Source organism: Xiphias gladius, chromosome 13 (genome assembly GCF_016859285.1).
Source record: "Xiphias gladius isolate SHS-SW01 ecotype Sanya breed wild chromosome 13, ASM1685928v1, whole genome shotgun sequence".
Lineage (NCBI taxonomy): Eukaryota > Metazoa > Chordata > Actinopteri > Istiophoriformes > Xiphiidae > Xiphias > Xiphias gladius.
Window position 1 is genome coordinate 3,267,239 of NC_053412.1, and position 19,050 is coordinate 3,286,288.

The window sequence follows — 19,050 nt, forward strand, 5'->3', positions numbered from 1 at the left end:
AGCCGCTTGCCAAATAAACTGCTGCAGTAGCTGCATGTGAACATTCTGCCGATGCTTCTGGAGAAATCAGATTTTAATTTTCCTTTTTTTCTTTTCTTTTTTTGGTGGATTCATTAGTGTAAATTTGAGCCTTGGCCCTGACACCGATGCTCTACATTGCTGATAATTGCTTTAAATGTGGATGGAGGCAAACTTGTTTTGTTTTTTTTTAATAGCAAATTAGCAGCATTTTCTGTGAGTGTTTAATTGAGACGAATCTGGTGATATTTGTGCAGACAAATGCAACAAACCGTCACATACGAGGACAGCAAACCCCCTCCGCGCAGACAGAACAATTTTCTTTTAAACAAATCTTCTCAAATCTCAAACTGATTCATCTTGTTTGACAAAATGATCTTTATCTAAAGCAAAACTATGCAACTGCTGTTGAACGGCATTGCCAGAAGGGACAATCACAGGATAATGGCATGTGCCAAAACATGGGATGTGGTTGAGTAACAGTCCCGATCAGTGAAAGGAGTTTTCATTCAATCCAGAATCAGTGAATATGCAAATCGTTTCCAGAGTGTGACTCCTGGACGCGAGGTGTCTCCCGCTCCATCTCCATCTCCACGAATCCCAGAAGCTATCTGGGAAATGTCACCGTCTATGAAATGAAGACTTCGTAAAATAAACACAAAGAACGAGAGAGAAAAAGGGTTGGAATGGAATTTGAAAGGGGTTTGACAGTTTCCAGACAGGATGTGATGAGCTGTCCGCCCACACCTGGGGACCTGCCGGGTTGAAAAGCGACTGCCTGGGAAACCGAGGCCTGACGGAGCAGCTGTGGTGACCCCGGATTCATAATCCGTAACAAACCAGCTGCCGGACAGCTCGACAGCACGTCAGTCAGCTCACTCTGCGCGCTGTCTCAAATCAAAGGTGCCTCGGAGGCGTGAAATCTAAACATAGTCACCGCCAAAGCAGAAATCATAGATATAAAAACTGTTTCCGACATAACTAGGGACACTGAATATGCATAGATGCATTGCAGACATCTTTTCTCACTGTCAAGACTCTTTTTATTGAAAACAGCGGCATTTTAATGCTGAGTCCCCTCAGCAGTTACAGCAGCACGACTTTGGCGGGACCAGTTGGACCGCCACTAATATGTGGCCACGCTTTCTGGGGGGTCTGCGTCTTTTCCAGGTTTTTCCCAGGTCTTCTGATTCCTCTGTGTCCCCCTGGTAACGAGCTTTTTTTGTGTGTGGACTGCTCAGTATTTCTGAAGGTGTCTGGCTGTTGGATCTGTTTAGAGAAAGAGATTTCTGTTCGTAAGCAGAACAACGCTTTCTGTCTTCGTCATTCAACATGTGTCGGCAGCTCAGTAATAGCGCTGCGTTGTCTGTGGTCTGATCTGATCGTGCTTCCAGCTGTTTGTTTGGTTTTTTTTTTTGTCTAACTGGAGAGAAAACGTCCTCTGGCCTGGTTAATTCTCATCATCATCCATGATAGGGTTGTTTTTATTGTTTTCTCCCTGTATTCCAGCAGTGTCCCTGTAACTGAATGAGTTTCACCGTGTCAATTTTTTCATATTCAGAGCCCTCAAAACGTAAGACATAAAGGTGATTTCCTCTTGAGACTTTTCTACGATTGTGTGATCTGCAGGCTCTGTCTTTGTTAAAACGCCTGTTGGTCTGTTACAGGTTATTGGATTGAACAGTCAGGTTTAATCTTTTAGTCAATCGATGGTCAGAAAATTGTGAAAAATGTTTTTTTCTTTTTCCGGAGCTCAAGGTGATGTCTTCAAATGTCTTGTATTTTTCCAACCAAAAGTCCAAAAACCCCCAAAAATATTCCATTTACGATGATATAAAACGTAAAAAAGAAAAGAAGAATGACAAATTGTCCAGCGGAGAAGATGGAACCGGTAAATATGACTAAATTTGTCGACAGTTTATTTTCTGTTTATGGTTCAGCCCTAGTCTCTGGTCTTCCGATACACTGACCACATAAGAGCCCTTTAGAGACCTTCCCCGGCAGTGGCAGTAGATTCTTCTGTGGCTTTTGAATGAAAATAATCATATTTGAACCACTTTCCTCTGATGGAGAGTGTGCAGACGGAGGCCGGACAAATGTGAATCTGAAACTTGGAGGGTTTTCTGTGTATTAATATGAGGCTTTTATATGAAATATGAGACCGTGAATGTGGTTGAACTGTGGGCCTGATTAACTCTTATGTCCAAATGGTTGGTGGGATATAAATTTTATCTTCAGAGCTGGGGAGTGTTGATAAGTTTGACTTTATTCGTGTGTTATACATCTGAGGTGCTCAGGTTTTCCTTTCAATTCTGTGCCTTACAACCCGTGGCAGATATAAGAGTCACTGCTTAAAATCTGCGCCAATTTATCACGTTGTGGTCGAAGAAACTAGAAACAGTCCTCCTCATTTTCAGTTGCTGCTGTGATCGTGATGATATATATACACATATATATATATGTAGTTAAATCCCATATGCACAGGGTCAGGAGAGTGGGAGTGTGTTCACACGGTGGAGCTTGCAGTCGCCGGGTGTAGGAGCGCCGAGCGTCGCTCGAAAACGACAACACATTCCTAGACTGACTCACAACACAGCAGATAGATTTGTGTGTGTGTGTGTGTGTGTGTGTGTGTGTGTGTGTGTGTGTGTGTGTGAATTTACAGATTTGCACTGGCCGCCTGCTGAAGTGCCCTTCAGCAAGAAACACAATTTGCTTCCTTTAAATACTCGATGTTCATTTGACCTCAGAGTGAGAATTTCAGCGGAAGCGGCTTTGCATCAAATGACACAATCATCTGTCAAAATTCAACAACATTAAAGTCCAAGTGATTCTTGACTTATATTCACTGTTAGGCTACATTATGGGGAAATTAAAGACATTAACGCTTTTAATTATGTTTCCAATCCAATTACAGGGATTTTGTAAGTGACTAAGACACATCAATTTGGTGCTAATAAACTCCATGCCTCTAATTTCTCCTCACAAATAGCCGAGCTCTAAAGCCTCGTCGAAGCCGTTTGAGTGTTTCCTGACTGACCACATCAGCAGCACATTCAAAGCAGTTGTTGACAAAGTTCATCTGCACGAAGCAGTGGTTCCCGACCTGAGGGTCAGGACCCCGTAAGTGGGTCTCAAAGAAGAAAAAAAAACAGAGGGATTTTTGTGACGGGGGGGCTGCCATTAGGCACCAAGTTTCCATCAAAATGTAGCACAAATTTGATCAAAATTTCCAGAAAATCCGCATTTTTAATGAATGCTATGTGGTTGTTAGGAGTTTGGGGCTTACGGATGAACAGCCGGTGGTGCCGACTGACCAGTCGGTTGCCATTAAACTACAACTGAGGGACGGGGCGGAACGAAGTCACGTAAAAGCGCCAGTCGGACCTGAAAAGATGAAGAGATGATGTTTCTGTTTTTTGCATCACGTATTCGTTTGAGGAAGGTTACGGTCTCCTATCCGCCCCCCCCCCACGCAGATCTGACGTTTCCACGCTTCGCGTACGTCACGGTTTAGTCACTAAGTCTTTTTCTGCTTCGCTTTGTCGCACTTTTCACTTTCATCCATACACCAACTTCTGCAGCTCAGCCAAGTGTAACAACTGTTTTTTCCAATATTTTCGCAATCGTTTTTGAAATTTGTGGCATTTGCCTCCTTTTTTCTTTCTATGCACAAATTGAAAATGCGCATAAAGAAAACCTACTTACTGCTCCATCTTAAGGGGTCACAAACCAAAAAGGTTGGATACCATCGTTATAAACGATTTATCTGAGATATTTAAACCTCTTAATGTGCTTGTAATTTTCTTATGGTTTGCTTTAGGTTCCTTCTCGGGAACAGTTTGACATTTGGGGAAATACGTTTCTTTGCTTAGATGCTAAATGAGAAGAGAGCTGGACGGGTCCTGGCTGGCTGTTAACTGCACCTTCCAGGATGTTGAACCTTTCCTTTCAGTTATAAACGTAAAGCGCGGAAGATTGAAAACCCCAACTTCCCCGCGCGCACCACCCAAGGGGCTGGGTCTCAGTCGACACGGTTCAATTCTTTAACCCAGCACCTGCAGTGGGCCGGACTCCCGACCCTGAAACCCGGGAGAATGATGGATGGATGGCCATGGCAACAGAGTTTAGACAGCCTCCGCGGTTGCCGTGTTACCGTGGAGATGGACACGGAGAAAAGAAGCTCATAAGCAGCGGAGGGAGGTGGAGGGAGGTGACGGATCCTGTCCTGTCCTCAGCATCACAGTCTTTATAATAAACCTGTCATTAGCATGATGACTTTTGAGCACTGATAAGCGTCAGTAGCTAATTTTAACATCTCCCACCCACTCAATAAAGCTGCTCCACCTAAACAAGACGATTATCTATGTATCGAGCGCTTTATTGCGCCACGTCGCCATTGTCAGTTTATTCTTCTTTTCTATTTTCCCTTTGATTTAGTCAATTTTAGCTATCGTGTACAATTTGGCCTTTTGATTGTTTCCCGCCCGCCTCAACGTCTCTTTGGCCCCACTACTAACCCAGATATTCAAACACAATACTCAGTACAGCCTCTCTTGACATTGCTCCGGTGAAGTTTTGAAAAGAGCCGATTTGTGTTCGAACGTTTGCGGTCAGTCGGCTTTTTAAGGTTCAGCGGGACACTGATCCACGGCGCTTTTTACAGCAATGACAACATATTATTTCTTCGAGGCAATTCAATGTGTTTTGCACGACAACTAAATTATTAAATCACATTTTAATCAGTTTTACAACACTCAACCCATGATCTGTACACTCAGAATCCACATAGGCTACTACTGCTTCTCCAGCAGCTGTTTTGTTGTAGCTATAACCACAACAAACAGCAACTGACACTTCCACTACTACTGCTATATACAGTGGCACCGCCCACTACTGTGAGCACTGCTTCGAGCTAAATGCTGCATGGCAGCCTAACGATAGACAGGTCAACCTGCGAGGGCACCTATAGCGACAGAAAAAGCCCCCATTTGTGAAAGTTTGGTTATAAACAAAGTTGATAGAGGAATTTGCACAGGGCCCCCTCTGTAAGACGAGCAACGCAGGACCCGCATTAAGGCCCCCACCACTTGAGATGACATTGGGCTTCGGTGGTACATATTCCCCAACACATTTTTTCAGTCAATTAAATTGCCGAAAAACAAATTAACCCGCGATGAATCTGCAGCTTTTGGGCCCCCTCAGTCTCTGGTCTGTCATCCAGTAACAGGCAGGCGACACTAAGTGACTGCATTTATTTGGAGTCGCTGCATACAGGAGTATATGAATGAGTGCAAGTCTATCTTTTGTCACTAGAGGACAGCCTTGCACAAGACACAGAGAAGCAAGAAACTAGAGGTTTCCCTCTTAAAAACCCCCAAATGCTTTTATACCATACACTATTGTGTTTTCATCGCAATGTTTTTTCATGTCATTCACATTATATTTATGCCACAGACACCTGCAGATAAGCAGGCTTGTATGAGTTAAGGTGCTGAAATATCACATGGACATAAGTATTCAGACCCTTTGCTCGGCACTTAGTCGAGCCACCTCTGGCAGCGATTACAGCCCAGAGTCGTCTCGGGTATGAAGCGACAGGCTTTGAAGACATGGATTTGGGGATTTTTCTGTCATTCTTATCTGCAGATCCTCTTAAGCCCCGTCAGGTTGGATGGGGACGGTCCGTGGACAGCCGTTTTCAGGTCTCTGCAGAGGTGTCCGATTGGGTTCAAGTCAGGGCTCCGGCTGGGCCGCTCAAGGACATTCACACAAAGTTTTCGTAGCCTTCCCCAGACCTGCGCCTCGAGGCAGTCCTGTCTCCGAGCTCTGCGGGCAGTTCCCTCGACCTCATGGCTTGGTTTCTGCTCTGACATGCATTGTCAGCTGTGAGACCTTCCATAGACAAGTGTGTGCCTTTCCAAACCATGTCCAATCAGTTGCATTTACCGCAGGTGGACTCCAACCGGGTGTAGAAACATCCCGCAGACGATCATGAGAAGTGGGAGGCGCCTGAGCTAAATTTCAAGTGTCATAGCAAAGGCTCCGAATACTTATGTTGACGCGATATTTCAGTTTTTCCTTTTTTTTATACATTTGCAAAATTTCTAAAATTCTGTTTTCACTTTGCCAGTATGGGGTACTGGGTGTAGATTGATGAGGGGGAAAAAAATTATTTAATTTTATTCTTTTTTTTTTAACAATGTTTAGCACAAGACGTGACAAGATGTGAAAAAAGCGAAGGGGTCTGAATACTTTCCAGATGCCCTGTATGTGGAAGAGCTGCTTCATCTGAAATGCCCTTGTCCTCGTTGCACATCACTTTGAAGTGTTTTATTTTTACGTCAGTGAGTCACACTGTGGCTCATATGGCACCAAGTACCACGAGGAGTAATCTCAGGTTAGACCGCTCTGAAACATAATTGCCCAAACCAAGGTCACTGCTAAGACGGCAGCGGCACACGGGCTACACGTTGCTCACATCCTCGCGCAGGGAGAAACCACCGTGTTTCTCTTCGCTTAGATGCAAGAGCTGAACTCAAGCATGTAACAAAACACCGGGTCTGGAGACTGGGCGATGTCTGCACAGAAAGTTCAAGGATAAAATCTAGCAACCAAGTCTACTGCCATTATGTGCAGACGTCCTAATGTTGGAGGGGAAAACACAATGAATACATTTTTTTTCTTTCTGCAATCAACAACAGCTCTTAACAAACAGCTAATAATCTTTCTCACTTTTAGCATTAATCACTGAAAACAGCAGGTTCCTCCAGTTTGTACGCCACATGCATCCTGCTGTAATAACCGCAAAACAAACATGATGTGATGCCTTCACCTCCCGGTGATGCCACTACCACCAGCCACATACTGTTCGGTAATGACAACTCCCCCACATTACTGGGTGTCATCTGAAGGGATCATTATTTTGGAAAAAGTTTCACTCATTTCCCCCAGTTGCAGGCCTGGCATAGTCACAGGACATTAAATCCAGAATTGATGAATTAAGTTTAAATATCAACGATAAGATAATCCGATTTACAAACGCGCCTTTTAAACACAAATCGCTCTGAAAGTCTTTGCCACTCTTGTGACTAGTGCTTCCGTCAGTGAGGTATGAAGACGAATACAGAGAAAATTGGAAAAAGAACAAGCAAATGTTCGGTTAATTGCTACTGACCGCCAGTCAAAGCTGGTCCAGTGTGGAACTGAATAAGAAACACTGCGAGAGAGAGACAGAGATAAGGAAGGCCAGAGAGGCTCTGTGACGTCTCCGACTAATAAAACCTTTTCTCTTAATCAGTAATGAACATCCACGGCTTCTCTCCAGGTGGTAATTTGGGAGGTCAGAAGGAGAAAAATGAGTGTGTGTGGAGATTTAAAAAGTGTAATGAGCTCTTGTTGTGGAAAAAAGTCCTTTTTTTAAAAGATATATTTTAGCTTCAATTATGCCTGATTGTCTGAACTCACCTGGACCAAGTTGTTTTACAGAACCGGTTGAACATTGGTATAACTCTCATGCCTTGTCCGATAAATTTATTATTAATTATTTATATTTATGTTAGTAGAGCTCCGGCTAACGTAGCTTAACGTTAGCTTAAACACTGGAAACGGGGGGAAACAGCTAGCCCGGCTCTGCCTGAACGACAAAAACGAAGATGCAGCAGCTGGTTGGCTTTGCAAAATTCATTAGCTTAGCTTAATCGGCTGCTGGAAAGACTGGAGAAGGGGGAGCAGCTAGCCTGGATCGGTCCAACAGTAACACAATCAACAAGAGGTTGCTGCCACATGTCAAGAAAGTTGAACACATTGCCCCCTACAAAAACCACAGTTCTTGTTTTTAACCTTGAATTCTTTTACAGATTAAACAATCAAGTGCAGCTCTAAGCGTCATGTCTGGAGGAATCCAGGCACCGCTCATCACCTGCCCAGTACCATCCCAACGGTGAAGCATAGTGGCGTTGGCAGCTTCACGCTGTGGGGTTGTTTTTGTTTTAGAAAACCTGAGTGCTCAGGACCTCAGGCTGGGCCGAAGATACACCTTCCAGCAGGACAATGACCCTTACGCACACAGCCAAGACAACGCAGGATGGGCTTAGGGACAACTCTGTCAGTGTCCTTGAGTGGCCCAGGCGGAGCCCTGACTTGAAACCAATTGAACATCTCTGGAGAGACCTGAAAATGGCTGTCCACAGACGGAAAATCCCCAATGGCAAATGGCAGAAAATCCTCAAATCCATGTCTGCAAAGCTTGTCGCTTCATACCCAAGAAGACTCGGGGCTGTAATCGCTGTCAAAGGCGGCTCAACTAAGTACCGAGCAAAGGGCCTGAATACTTATGTCCATGTGATATTTCAGTTTCTCCTTTTTAATAAATTAGCAAACCTTTCCGAAATTCTGTTTCCGCTTTATCATTATGTGGTACTGAGTGTAGAGTGACGAGGGAAAGATGAATTTAAATAAATATAGCATAAGGCTACAACATAACAAAACGTGAAAGGGGTCTGAATACTTTCTGAGTGCACCGCATCTTCGCTCATGGGCTTGAAATCAGACAGCGCTTCACTCTTTGATTGTCGGCATCAGTCACTCTGTCTCCTCCGGCGCAGCAGCGCCTCTTACAATAACTTCTATAATCTGTTTAAGCAGGTTGAGTTGACTTTGAACTGCTGCTGTGCGGCAGAGTCGAAGTCGCGATTTAAATCTCCCCCTGCGGACTGAAACCCCCTCGAGGCTTGTCCTCGCCCTCCGTCACCTTTCCCGCTGCTCGCCGATGCCTTGATTCATAGATGTCAGAAATTGGCGGCTTTTAATCTTCTTACTGGCAAATTTAAGGTCTCTGAACAGCGAGCTCATGCAGTGTCAGGGGTAAGGTTAAGTCTCTCAAAGGAAAATTTTCGCCTTAAAATCCCTTCTGTTATGTCATTAGGTGTGTTTTGACTATTGTAATGGATAAATGGACAAACACAGATGGCTGGACATCATGCCCGGATATATCCAGCCGCTACAATTGAGTTTCTTATCAGAAATTTCAGGGACTGAAAGTACCGACAGGAAACGGCAGGTTCTGGTGACAGAAGGCTTCCCTATAGATCCTCTGTGATGCTCCGGGGACTGAATTTTCTACAGCTACATTTTCTACTCAGCAGACCAGAATGCATTGCCTTCACGGCACACAGGTTTCGGTCTTTATTTAGCATGCGTTACCTGCACCTATTCAGCACAGACGGACGCCCCTTGGGGGAAGTCGTAAGTGCACAAAATCACTAACCGAAGTAGACTGACAGCAGGCAGCCAGAGGGAAAGTTGGAGCACAATTTTTTTTAAATTAAAGGATTATTATATTTTCGTAGCTCAGCTTTGCCCAATTATATAATAAAAATTTACTCACGAGTTAATTGTGGAGATCTAGCGACACAACAAGGTAGCTATAAAGATGTCAGATGGGAAAAAAAACGCAAACAGTCAGACAGGTTTTAAAGAGGAACTCCACCAATTCAACACATAAAAGTCTGTTTTCAGGCCTTGGGGAGGTCTACTCGAGGCTACATCAGCCGCTACAGGCATAACACACCTGAATCTATGGCTGAACAGCTGGCGGTGGGAGTTGCAGTGTGGGTAATGTAGGCGCCGGGTTTCGACAGGAAAAAAAAAAAGAAGAAAAAAAAGGAATAAAAAGGACAGCATCTCTGGTTCTGCTGCATCGATTTTAGTACATTTTTAAAGTGTCCATCGTGAGTCTGAAGGTATTATAGGTGGAGTCCAATCAGCGCTGTACTCTTTGAACCAAACCCCCAGGTTAGCCCCACTTATTAGGTCAACAATAAAATTGTTACGCAACACTAATCCATTGCAAACAGCTGTCACAGTTTACAGACTGACCTCCTGGTCCACCTCTTACGTACTGCACTTGTCGTTATTTTGCAGACAGTTTTTGTGAAATGAAGAACTGCTACCGAGCTCACCTGCGGGTTTACCCCCGAATAAAGTGGCGTAGATTATTTGGCTGGCGTTAACTTGTGTGATCGTGATGTTGCTGCATTCCTAGGTACCAGCAGTTGTTCTGGGGAGTTGAATGTTTTTATAATGAATACAAATGATGGCTGAATGGCCATTAAAATAAGAAACAAGTTGCAATGAACCAGAATTATCCACTTTATCATGCATTAGAATAACAAATTTGACTGGTAACAGCTTTGTTAGTGTTATGTTAGTGTAATGAATGCAAAAATTAAAAAACCTAAACCACTAAAACCACACTTGTTTTTAATGTGACACTTTTAATGTGCTGTAAATCTACCTAAAAAGTATCTATCAGTTACAGTTTACGTACCTATGTGATGAAGTGTGACTCTGATTGAATCTTGAGACCTAATGTTACCTATCTCAAACAATAAAGAAGTGTTTATAGGTTTGTTTGTTCCGGCTAAGAGAGGTAAGAAAAGACTTTGTGAAATCGATATTTTTTTACTTTTTCCTCGAGGCTTCTCTGGAACCCACTTTAGCCCGATCGTCGTTTTAGCACAGAAAGCCAATCAATTCAGCTCATTGGGCCTCAGTGTCACCACCAGACAAATTCCCCCTGACACAGAATTAGATTATCAGTCTAACGATGCCAAGTGAAACTGGGTTGACTGATTTCACTTATGAATGACACCATTTTTAATGTAGTAAAATCAGAACAGAGGGGGTTTGTGTGTGTGTGCATGAGTGTGTGCCAGACATCTGTTTACTCTGAAGAGAAAAGCCAGACAGACACGCTGGTGGCAAGAGAAGGAGAGCTGTCTATCTTTTACTTGCCTATTGTTATTTTTTACTCCAGTGCATTGCAGAACGACTGCATTTCTTGGATTGTTTTTTCGGACATTGCCCGCTTTTGAGTTTGTGAAACAGTTGGACTTTGGAGGAGGGATCGTCTCGTTGCCTGAGTTTGATGCTTCACAAGTCGGTGTTTTGACTGGAGAGACATCAACATGATGGACCCGGAGCTCAGGTTCCTGGAGGTGAGGTGTCAGTATGCTCTTATTTATAGAAACCACAACACTACGGTCTTGGGGAAGGTGCTGAGTGAGTGTTATGACATGTGGACCTTCAGCATTGGCTGAATATTTTAAACAAAAAGATCCTAAATTTTCCTTCATAGTGGAGGATCAGTATTTTGGTGATCAGTAGTTCATAAAGCGTGAATATATAATCGGATGTTTCTGATATGTATAGTTTGACACAAGGTTGCTCGTGATGAGGTGGTAGGCCTCCGTCAAAAAGAGTGATGTGTGTGTTTTATCATAAAGTCCCAGGAGTGTCTGCTGTCTCCGGGGAGAGTCGAGGCTCTGAGAAACAGCCCCTCTGGGACTCCGAGTGCGTCAGAACTCAGATTATTGTGGTATGCATGAGTGATGAATCGTGTGTTTCTGTGAGATTTGAACACAGTGATGTTGGGTTTATATGGTGCAGACTTTAGCTGATGGAAAACCAGAAAACACTCTTCCAAACCAGCTTGTGTTTTCAGCTGAAGAGACAAAGACGTAATACAGTTCACATCCCATAAGTACTGAGGTAAAGTAAACTAAGCAGACCTAAACAAAACAAGAGCTACATGATGTTTCATACTAGCATCAAACAGTGTTACGCTGTGAAATTTTTGCTTGGAAAAATTGGAGTGAAATGATTCATCGATTGTCAAAATAGTTGCAGATTATTTGTCTGTCAACTACTTGATTCATCAACTACTCGTTTCAGCTCTACTTTAAATTGCTTGTTTTTGTCTGACCAAGAGTCCAAGACCTTAAGAACTCAGGTTATTATCATGTAAGAAAAACAAAAGAAGCAAATTTTCGCGATAGACAAGACGGAAATATGCAATGCGAGTATTTTTGCTTGAAAAAATACTATTAACAATTATCAAAGTAGTTGCCAGATATTTTAGTGATGACGATTAATAATTTCCAATTGTTTTATCCATTCATCAACTTGACACTTAGGCGCGATTCGGTTGTGGAAGTAGCAGGCAAAATACAGTAGCCCAAAGAGAATTCTCCTATGCTACTTCCTCCAGCCCCAACTGGAGCATAGCAAGGTTCCCCGAAACCATGAGAAGGAGCCTCATTTCGGTTGCTTGGTTCCTCTGTCTCATTGTTTTGGTCATTAGCCAGAGCTCATAAGCGTAGGTGAGGGTTGAAACCCACATTGACCTGTAAACTGAGACCTGTAACTTCATCGCCACAGTCTGGTGCAATGCCTGCATTACCGCCAACCCCAAACCTTTCTACCCATCGATCTCATGCTCCGCCTTATCATCCCTAGTGATGAAGACCCAAAGATACCTCCCTGTCTCAGGCCGTGGTACTAGGAACCCCTGTTTGGGTTCGGAATGGGTTTCTGCCCCCCGTGCAAAAGTAGACTTCCGTACAAGCCGTGGTCTTGTTCAGAAGTGAGGGTGAGCTTTCAACCCACGTTCAGAAAAAGTTGTTCCTATTCTCTTATTTACCTCCAGCGAGGAGGTTATGTTTTCACCCGTGTGTGTTTGTCGGTTTATTTGTAAGCAGGATCGTGCGAAAAGTACTCAACCGATTTGCACCGAACTTGGTGGGGGGGTGGCGCATGGGCCAGGGAAGAATCCATTACATTTCCGGATCATCAACTATGAATTCGCTTTTTTCCTCTGAAGTCTGCTGTATTTTTTTTGACATTGGCCTTGCCGGAGGTCTGCGCTCTCCTGAGTGTCGTTCTAGTTTGCTAATGCACTGCCTCAATTCGTTTCGAGCTACAGGCGCTTACCTCTCTAGTTTATCAGTTCCGCATTAGCGGGGGGAACCTTGAATTTGCTTTTTACCTCTGAATTCAAAACTCATAGAGCCATTTAAGGTCCACTTGGTTAAACTGGGTCCAATCAAAGGACCCAGTTGCCAAATTAGCTCGGACCCAAACTCCAGCCAGCATTGACTAGAGACCCATGTCGGACTGAGGTGGATCTTGGAGGTCTCATAAAGACATCTGCATTTGAACACTTGAACTAAAACGATTCAAGAGTCTCTCTAGGCCGAGGCAACACACGATCAAACATTACTGGCTACATTTTTTTTTTTTTTTTTTGACAGTATACCATCTTTCTTTGGATGCTGGGACAACTGAAGCTCAGCCAGTGCCTCAGGCTGGTTAATGAGCGCTGCACACTTGGTCAGTCGGTAAACCTTGACCTACTTTTTTCTAGGTCAGGGTTGTGGATTCGTTTTTTTCTTTCACATCCCCCGCTGTTTTTTTTTTTGTTTTGTTTTTTTTAAATCTTGGCTCATGGGGTGTTGGATTTCACCAGTTTCCATTAGTTTGTTTGACTGTTTTCAATGAGTTTTTGTTAATTGTATTTCTTTTTGTGAGTATTTGAGAAATTAATATTACTAATGTTACAAACGATGATAAAGATGATGAAATACAAATTATAGGCTTTATTTCTTCACCAGTTTTATGTTCAATGCAATGCACCAATGTGCTTTGAGACAAATACAAGGCAAACTGCCACAAAGAGGAAGGTAAAATTATGCAAATTGAGTATAAAAAATGTTGCTGTATGTTTCAACTAAATTATCCTATGCGTGTCTAAAAGCTGCATAGTTGTTTATGGCCTTGATTCATCAGACAGCCAAGCTTTTCCAACTTGTAGTCATGTAAGCTTTTCATCGCCGTTGTGTAAAAACAGCACAATTTTGGTTATTTACTCTTGATGAAAAAAGCTTACGCTTTCATTTATGCACCGCTGAGTCCCGGGAACCTTACGAAATCCCTGTGCGTAGATTAAAATATCCCTGTGTATCATCATGGAGATGACTAATATTTTTGCAGGTGCATGGCTTTCATCTACCAACAGCACCACACTCCCACTCACAGCTTACTGTCTTTGTGCCTGTGCTGCTAGCAGTTTTGCATATCTATTAATGGATATTTAGGCCCTGAGGAGATTTAAAGCATTACCACAGTTCAGAGTTTAGGGCCCCTACTGCTGCAACACACACTGAAATATAAATTATTATTCAAGGAGGAGACTTTAAAGACTGAGTATAGCATTTTGTTTTCTTTTATTATGATTATTTACAGGGTGCTCCTTGAGTAAATCTCCCTCCTTTATGACCAGTTTTGAATACAAATGATGGAAGACAGACAAAAGAGGACATGCAATAGGTCATGTATTTCGTTGTCTTTTTGAGAAACTGGAGGAACATTTTCTGTCTCCAAGTGGCTAAGTGAAGGACCCCATTACTTAAAAATAATTAGAAATAATCTGAAATACACCTCCCTCCAGCTTGACCTGAAATCCGGAGTCAAGGAAGGATAGAAGTTAGTGTAGGAAAAGAACACTAACTATGTCCTTGGATTGTTTTGTGAATCCCAGAGAGGAGGAGAAAGAGTGAAGCACTTTTCCTCAATATTTTGTGACTTTACCCTGCTGTTATCAGGACCTTGCCTTAGAACCTTCTGGGTCAATTGACCCACCGAGGAGGTTTCCTTATCAAAAAAAAAAAAAAAAAAACAACAACACTTTTCCAGCAAACCTCAGTGGTACCAAACCCGGAGCCCTGCGGGTTTCCATCCTGGCAGCAGGTTAATTACATTCACCTGGCATCCCAGGTGTAAATCAGTCCCTGATTAGACAGCAGGAGTGACACCTAGAAGGGGCTCGGAGATCGGAGAGGAGGAGGAATCTCAACTGTTTTGCCTCGTGACCCATTAAAACAAAGTGTTGCCTGCTTACTGCCTCTCGGACCAAGCTGCACGGTGCTGGTTGCTGCCGGTTGAGATTGTTTTGCATACAGTTTGGTGTTGATCCCAATGGTTAAAAGGTTCGAATACGTAAGTAAAACTGTTGTTGGAAGATTTTGACACAGCCAAGAAGAGAAGAACTCTTCCAGCTGAAAGTGTTCAATTCTTTGGAGGAGGCCAAAAGACTCGAAACTACTGAATGTCTTACAAGAAAACACACACAGACACACACAAAAAGAGACAAAAAGAGAAGAATAACAGCACAAGACAGAAAACATTTGCTCAATACATTATTTTCCTAAACAATTAGTCAACTCACAAGGACAATAAAACAATAATTTGGTTCAGCAGTCCCCATATTAACAATGGTGGTTAATTCCAGCACAACACACAGCAAAAAACAGGAGCGCTGTGGGCACAACTGTGGACAGAAAAAGGCACCAAGGCCGGTGCACAAATATATGCATGGAAAGAGAATGCAAACATGCACAAATGCTAGAACTAATAATTCATGTGCACGCTCAAACACAGATGCACAAACTAGCTCGTGGTCTGAAAAGACTGTGGAGGAGATTTCTGCCCAGGGGGACATTAGTGAACTTCCCAAACGCCAGCAGAGGTCAGAGAGAAAGAGATCATTTCCATGTGGTCTCTGATTTCACCTGTTAAATATTTAATGGAGAAGGGAAGACAGTCCAGCCCCAAGCTTTGAGGATCTTTTCCTCCCTCTTCCTCTGTTCCTGCCCCTTTTCTCTCTCACTTCAACCCCTCTTATCTTCCCCTCCTCCGCAACGTCGGCCTCCCTCTCCATTGCCTCTCCTCCGCTCTCCTCTGAATTTTCAATCTGCGGCCATTTTCTTCCCTCGCTCAGCGCTCGTTGACCTCGTGCCTTTCCCCCCGCCTTCATCTGAGCACTAACGCTGCTCCTTCAGTGTCCATCAAGCGCAGGCCCACCTGTGTTGCCGCACGTCTCATGATTGCCCACTCGCCGCTATCATCCCTTAACCCCTCGAAGCTGAACTCTGAAGATCTTAATTCTGAATTTAAAGATGAATCAGACTCTGGAAAGGCAATTAGAGATAATGGTTTGGAAAAGATGAAGTGAGGCGACGAGGGTGAAGATGAAGTCATTAACCGAACACGGCGCGCTCATGTTTGCACGGTCGTACAATCTTGATGCTTCATGCCAAATAATGAATGAATGAACGAGACGCAGCAGACAAGAGATGCGTGCGAGACCAGTTTTCTTTAGGTGCAGCTTCATTTTGATTTCTCACCTCTTTTTGGGCGGAGAAGAGGCAGCACGTTTTAATTTGTGCACCTCAAAGTCTTGACAGAAATTTTAAGTATTTCATATCTCAAGAAATTAGGTACAACTGTGAGTCCGGATTAGTTTCTGGAATAGCAGAGAAAGATCTTTGTTACCATTGTAACAGTAACATACACCTCGTAAGGGTGAATCATAGCATCTTAGAACTGCACTTCCATAAAGTTTGGTGACTTTCCAGAGACAGATTTTAAAATAGAAGGATGCTCAAAATTGGTGCCGGAGAGAGCTTGATATCAAAACTCTTAATCCCTAAAATGGATCAAGCTACAAAAACACTGGATACATTTCCCATAATGCAATACTACTCCTAATACTCTTAATTCTAACATTAAAGAAGCATGAATTAATCTCGGGCTCACGCCAACCTCTGTTACCGACCAGAGCCTATCCGGTCACAACACAGGTCTCTGGCACAGCCTGCCTGCTGTATGCAGCTGACACATGTAATAATGTCGCACACTTTCAGGGAAGAGGGGGGAGCTAGTGAATCAGAGCGGAGATGCGACATAAATATCAGCCGACAACCTAATCAATCATCGGGCGGCGCGCTGGGGGGATAAAATTGCTTTGTCACAACTGGCTTTTTGGCTGTAGAACAAAGCTTTCAGTCTCCGTGCCGCTTGTGTTAAGCTAACATAAAGGTAAACCCGACCCCGGCCCTTATCTTGACCCTTACAGTGGTTGTACAATCATTGGTTGGCATCTGTAACTCGGCACAGCGGGCCTGTCGAGCTTTGGGTTTCTCCACGTGTTGAAGTGCCGTGCACGGGTCTGTAGTACGAGAGATTCCCCAGAGTTTGGAGGATGCTGTATTTTTCTTTTTTTTCTTTTTTTCTTCAGCCTTTCCAAAGGCATATAAGAGCTACGGTAGTAACCTCACCCAAGCACTGAGCCTCCCAAGGCCAAGGACCATTTCAGGGGTTTTAGGTTACGTAAAATAATGCATTTCTTCCTTCTGCTACTGCTTTGTAATGCTCTGCCCCGCAACGGCCCACGAAAGCAACGCTGTCCTTTATGTCCACCTCCTCTACACGAATCAACAATGTGAGGATGCTAACTTTTGTTTTTTTCTGTTTGTTTGCCCGGGACATGTAGTTTTGCCTCAGCACGATGTCACCTATGTGGCGTCAACCGTCAAAGTGAAAAGTCGGCCTTTGTCTGCCGCTGTTTAAAATCGGGGAACCGCCATTCTCCGACATAAAAAAATTCCTGCGGATTTCAAGCAGGTGAATTTGCCACCGTCATCGTCATAGACTGCATCAATGCAGTCGGTCCAGAAGGCGGAGGACTGACAGGCCTGGCGACGGTAGCTAAGGGGAGGGGCTTAGGGTGGGTCGTTGTCATGAGCCAGATACGGAAGCGAGAAACAGGGTTTTGTCGCTTTCCAGTCCTTGAGAGAGCATTTGGTCCTCATGAGTGTAGACATAAACACAACACCCACACACATATCCGCAGGCCGGTTCGTCTTTAAGCGTCTACTCCTCCGTCTTCATTTGCTTTTTATTCCTCTTCTTCCTCAGCTTTCATTTCCCTCCCTCCTGTTATGGTCATTATTTTTTAGACGGGATGGCGGATGCACAGTGTTTGTGTGCCTGTGCGTGTCTGCGTGTGTTTTCCGTGCGGGTGGGGGTTTTGTGTCTTCGGGGCCCTCTCTGTGACACCTATCAGTTTGCACTCAGCCACTTGGCAGCATGAAAGGCCGGGGCGGCTGCTGATCTGCCTGATTGTCTGGCTTCATTCTCCTCTGAGGGGATTTCAGATGAAGCCTCGGTCCGATGACAGGCGGAGCTATAATCCTATAATTTATTTGGGAGGGATATTCTAATACTAGATATCGCAGGAGGGCTCTTAGTCCCTGAAGTGATACTGCAGGAATGGTAGAGTCACATCATCGGAGCTGAGAGTGCCCCAAAGTGCCCCACGCGGTCACAGCGTAACTCCCTGCGGGAACATTACGCTGCTTTACCGATACAAATTCACAGGAAAACTGCAAATGCCAACAGTTTAGCGTAGAAGCCTTTGCGTCGCTTCTGCTGTTAGGAGAAAAGATCAACGTGTCATTGTAAACCTACGTATTTCAGAGTGAAAAGCACCATGGAGTGAATATGGTCACTGTTAAGTTACAGTCTGCTATTAGAGGCGTCCTTAAACTCCTCAAACGATGCAATGGGGCGATTGAATCGCTTCTTTATTTAATCAAGGCATGTGTTGCATAATTTGTCGTCAGCAAAACATATTGCTAATTAAACCACATACACGATTTTTAGTTAAATTAATGACTAACTGAATGACTGAGTTCAAATTTTAGATTGCTTTAATCTGTCGCTGCGGCTTTAATTAAATGGGGGTGGGGGGGTGAGGGGGGGGTCACAATCTGGCTGTTTAATATACTGGCTTAGGAACTTTAAGTAAATATTGGAAACTTTCTGTCAGTCTATGTCAAATCTGTTCATTTCTTTTTTTCTTTATAGTGTTAACCATTTGAACAAGAGGCACATTTTTTGTCGGGGGGTGCTTCAGCTAAATGAATAATTTTCAGAGGCGACAGTATTTTCATTCGACCCTAATGGAACAGCTGACTGTTTATTGAGTGTGGAGAGCCGATCGATGCCAGTCGACAGTAACCCAAGCTGCTGTGGCTTCGTTAGCGCTCACTAGCCTGATGGGAAAATGACATCTGATACAGTTACATGACGACCAGATTTGAAATATGTTTTATTCTTAAATGAAAAAAAAAAAAAAAAAATTAAATACTGATGATGAAATAATGAACGAATGCTGAAAAACAAAAATGGACCCATGGTTGATTTTTACTGCTGATCCCTGCTGTGTAGTAAAGCAACAAACACGGACAGTGCTATAGATAGATGGATAGATGGATGGATAGATGGATGGATAGATGGATAGATAGACAGATGGATGGATAGATGGATGGATGGATAGATAGACAGATG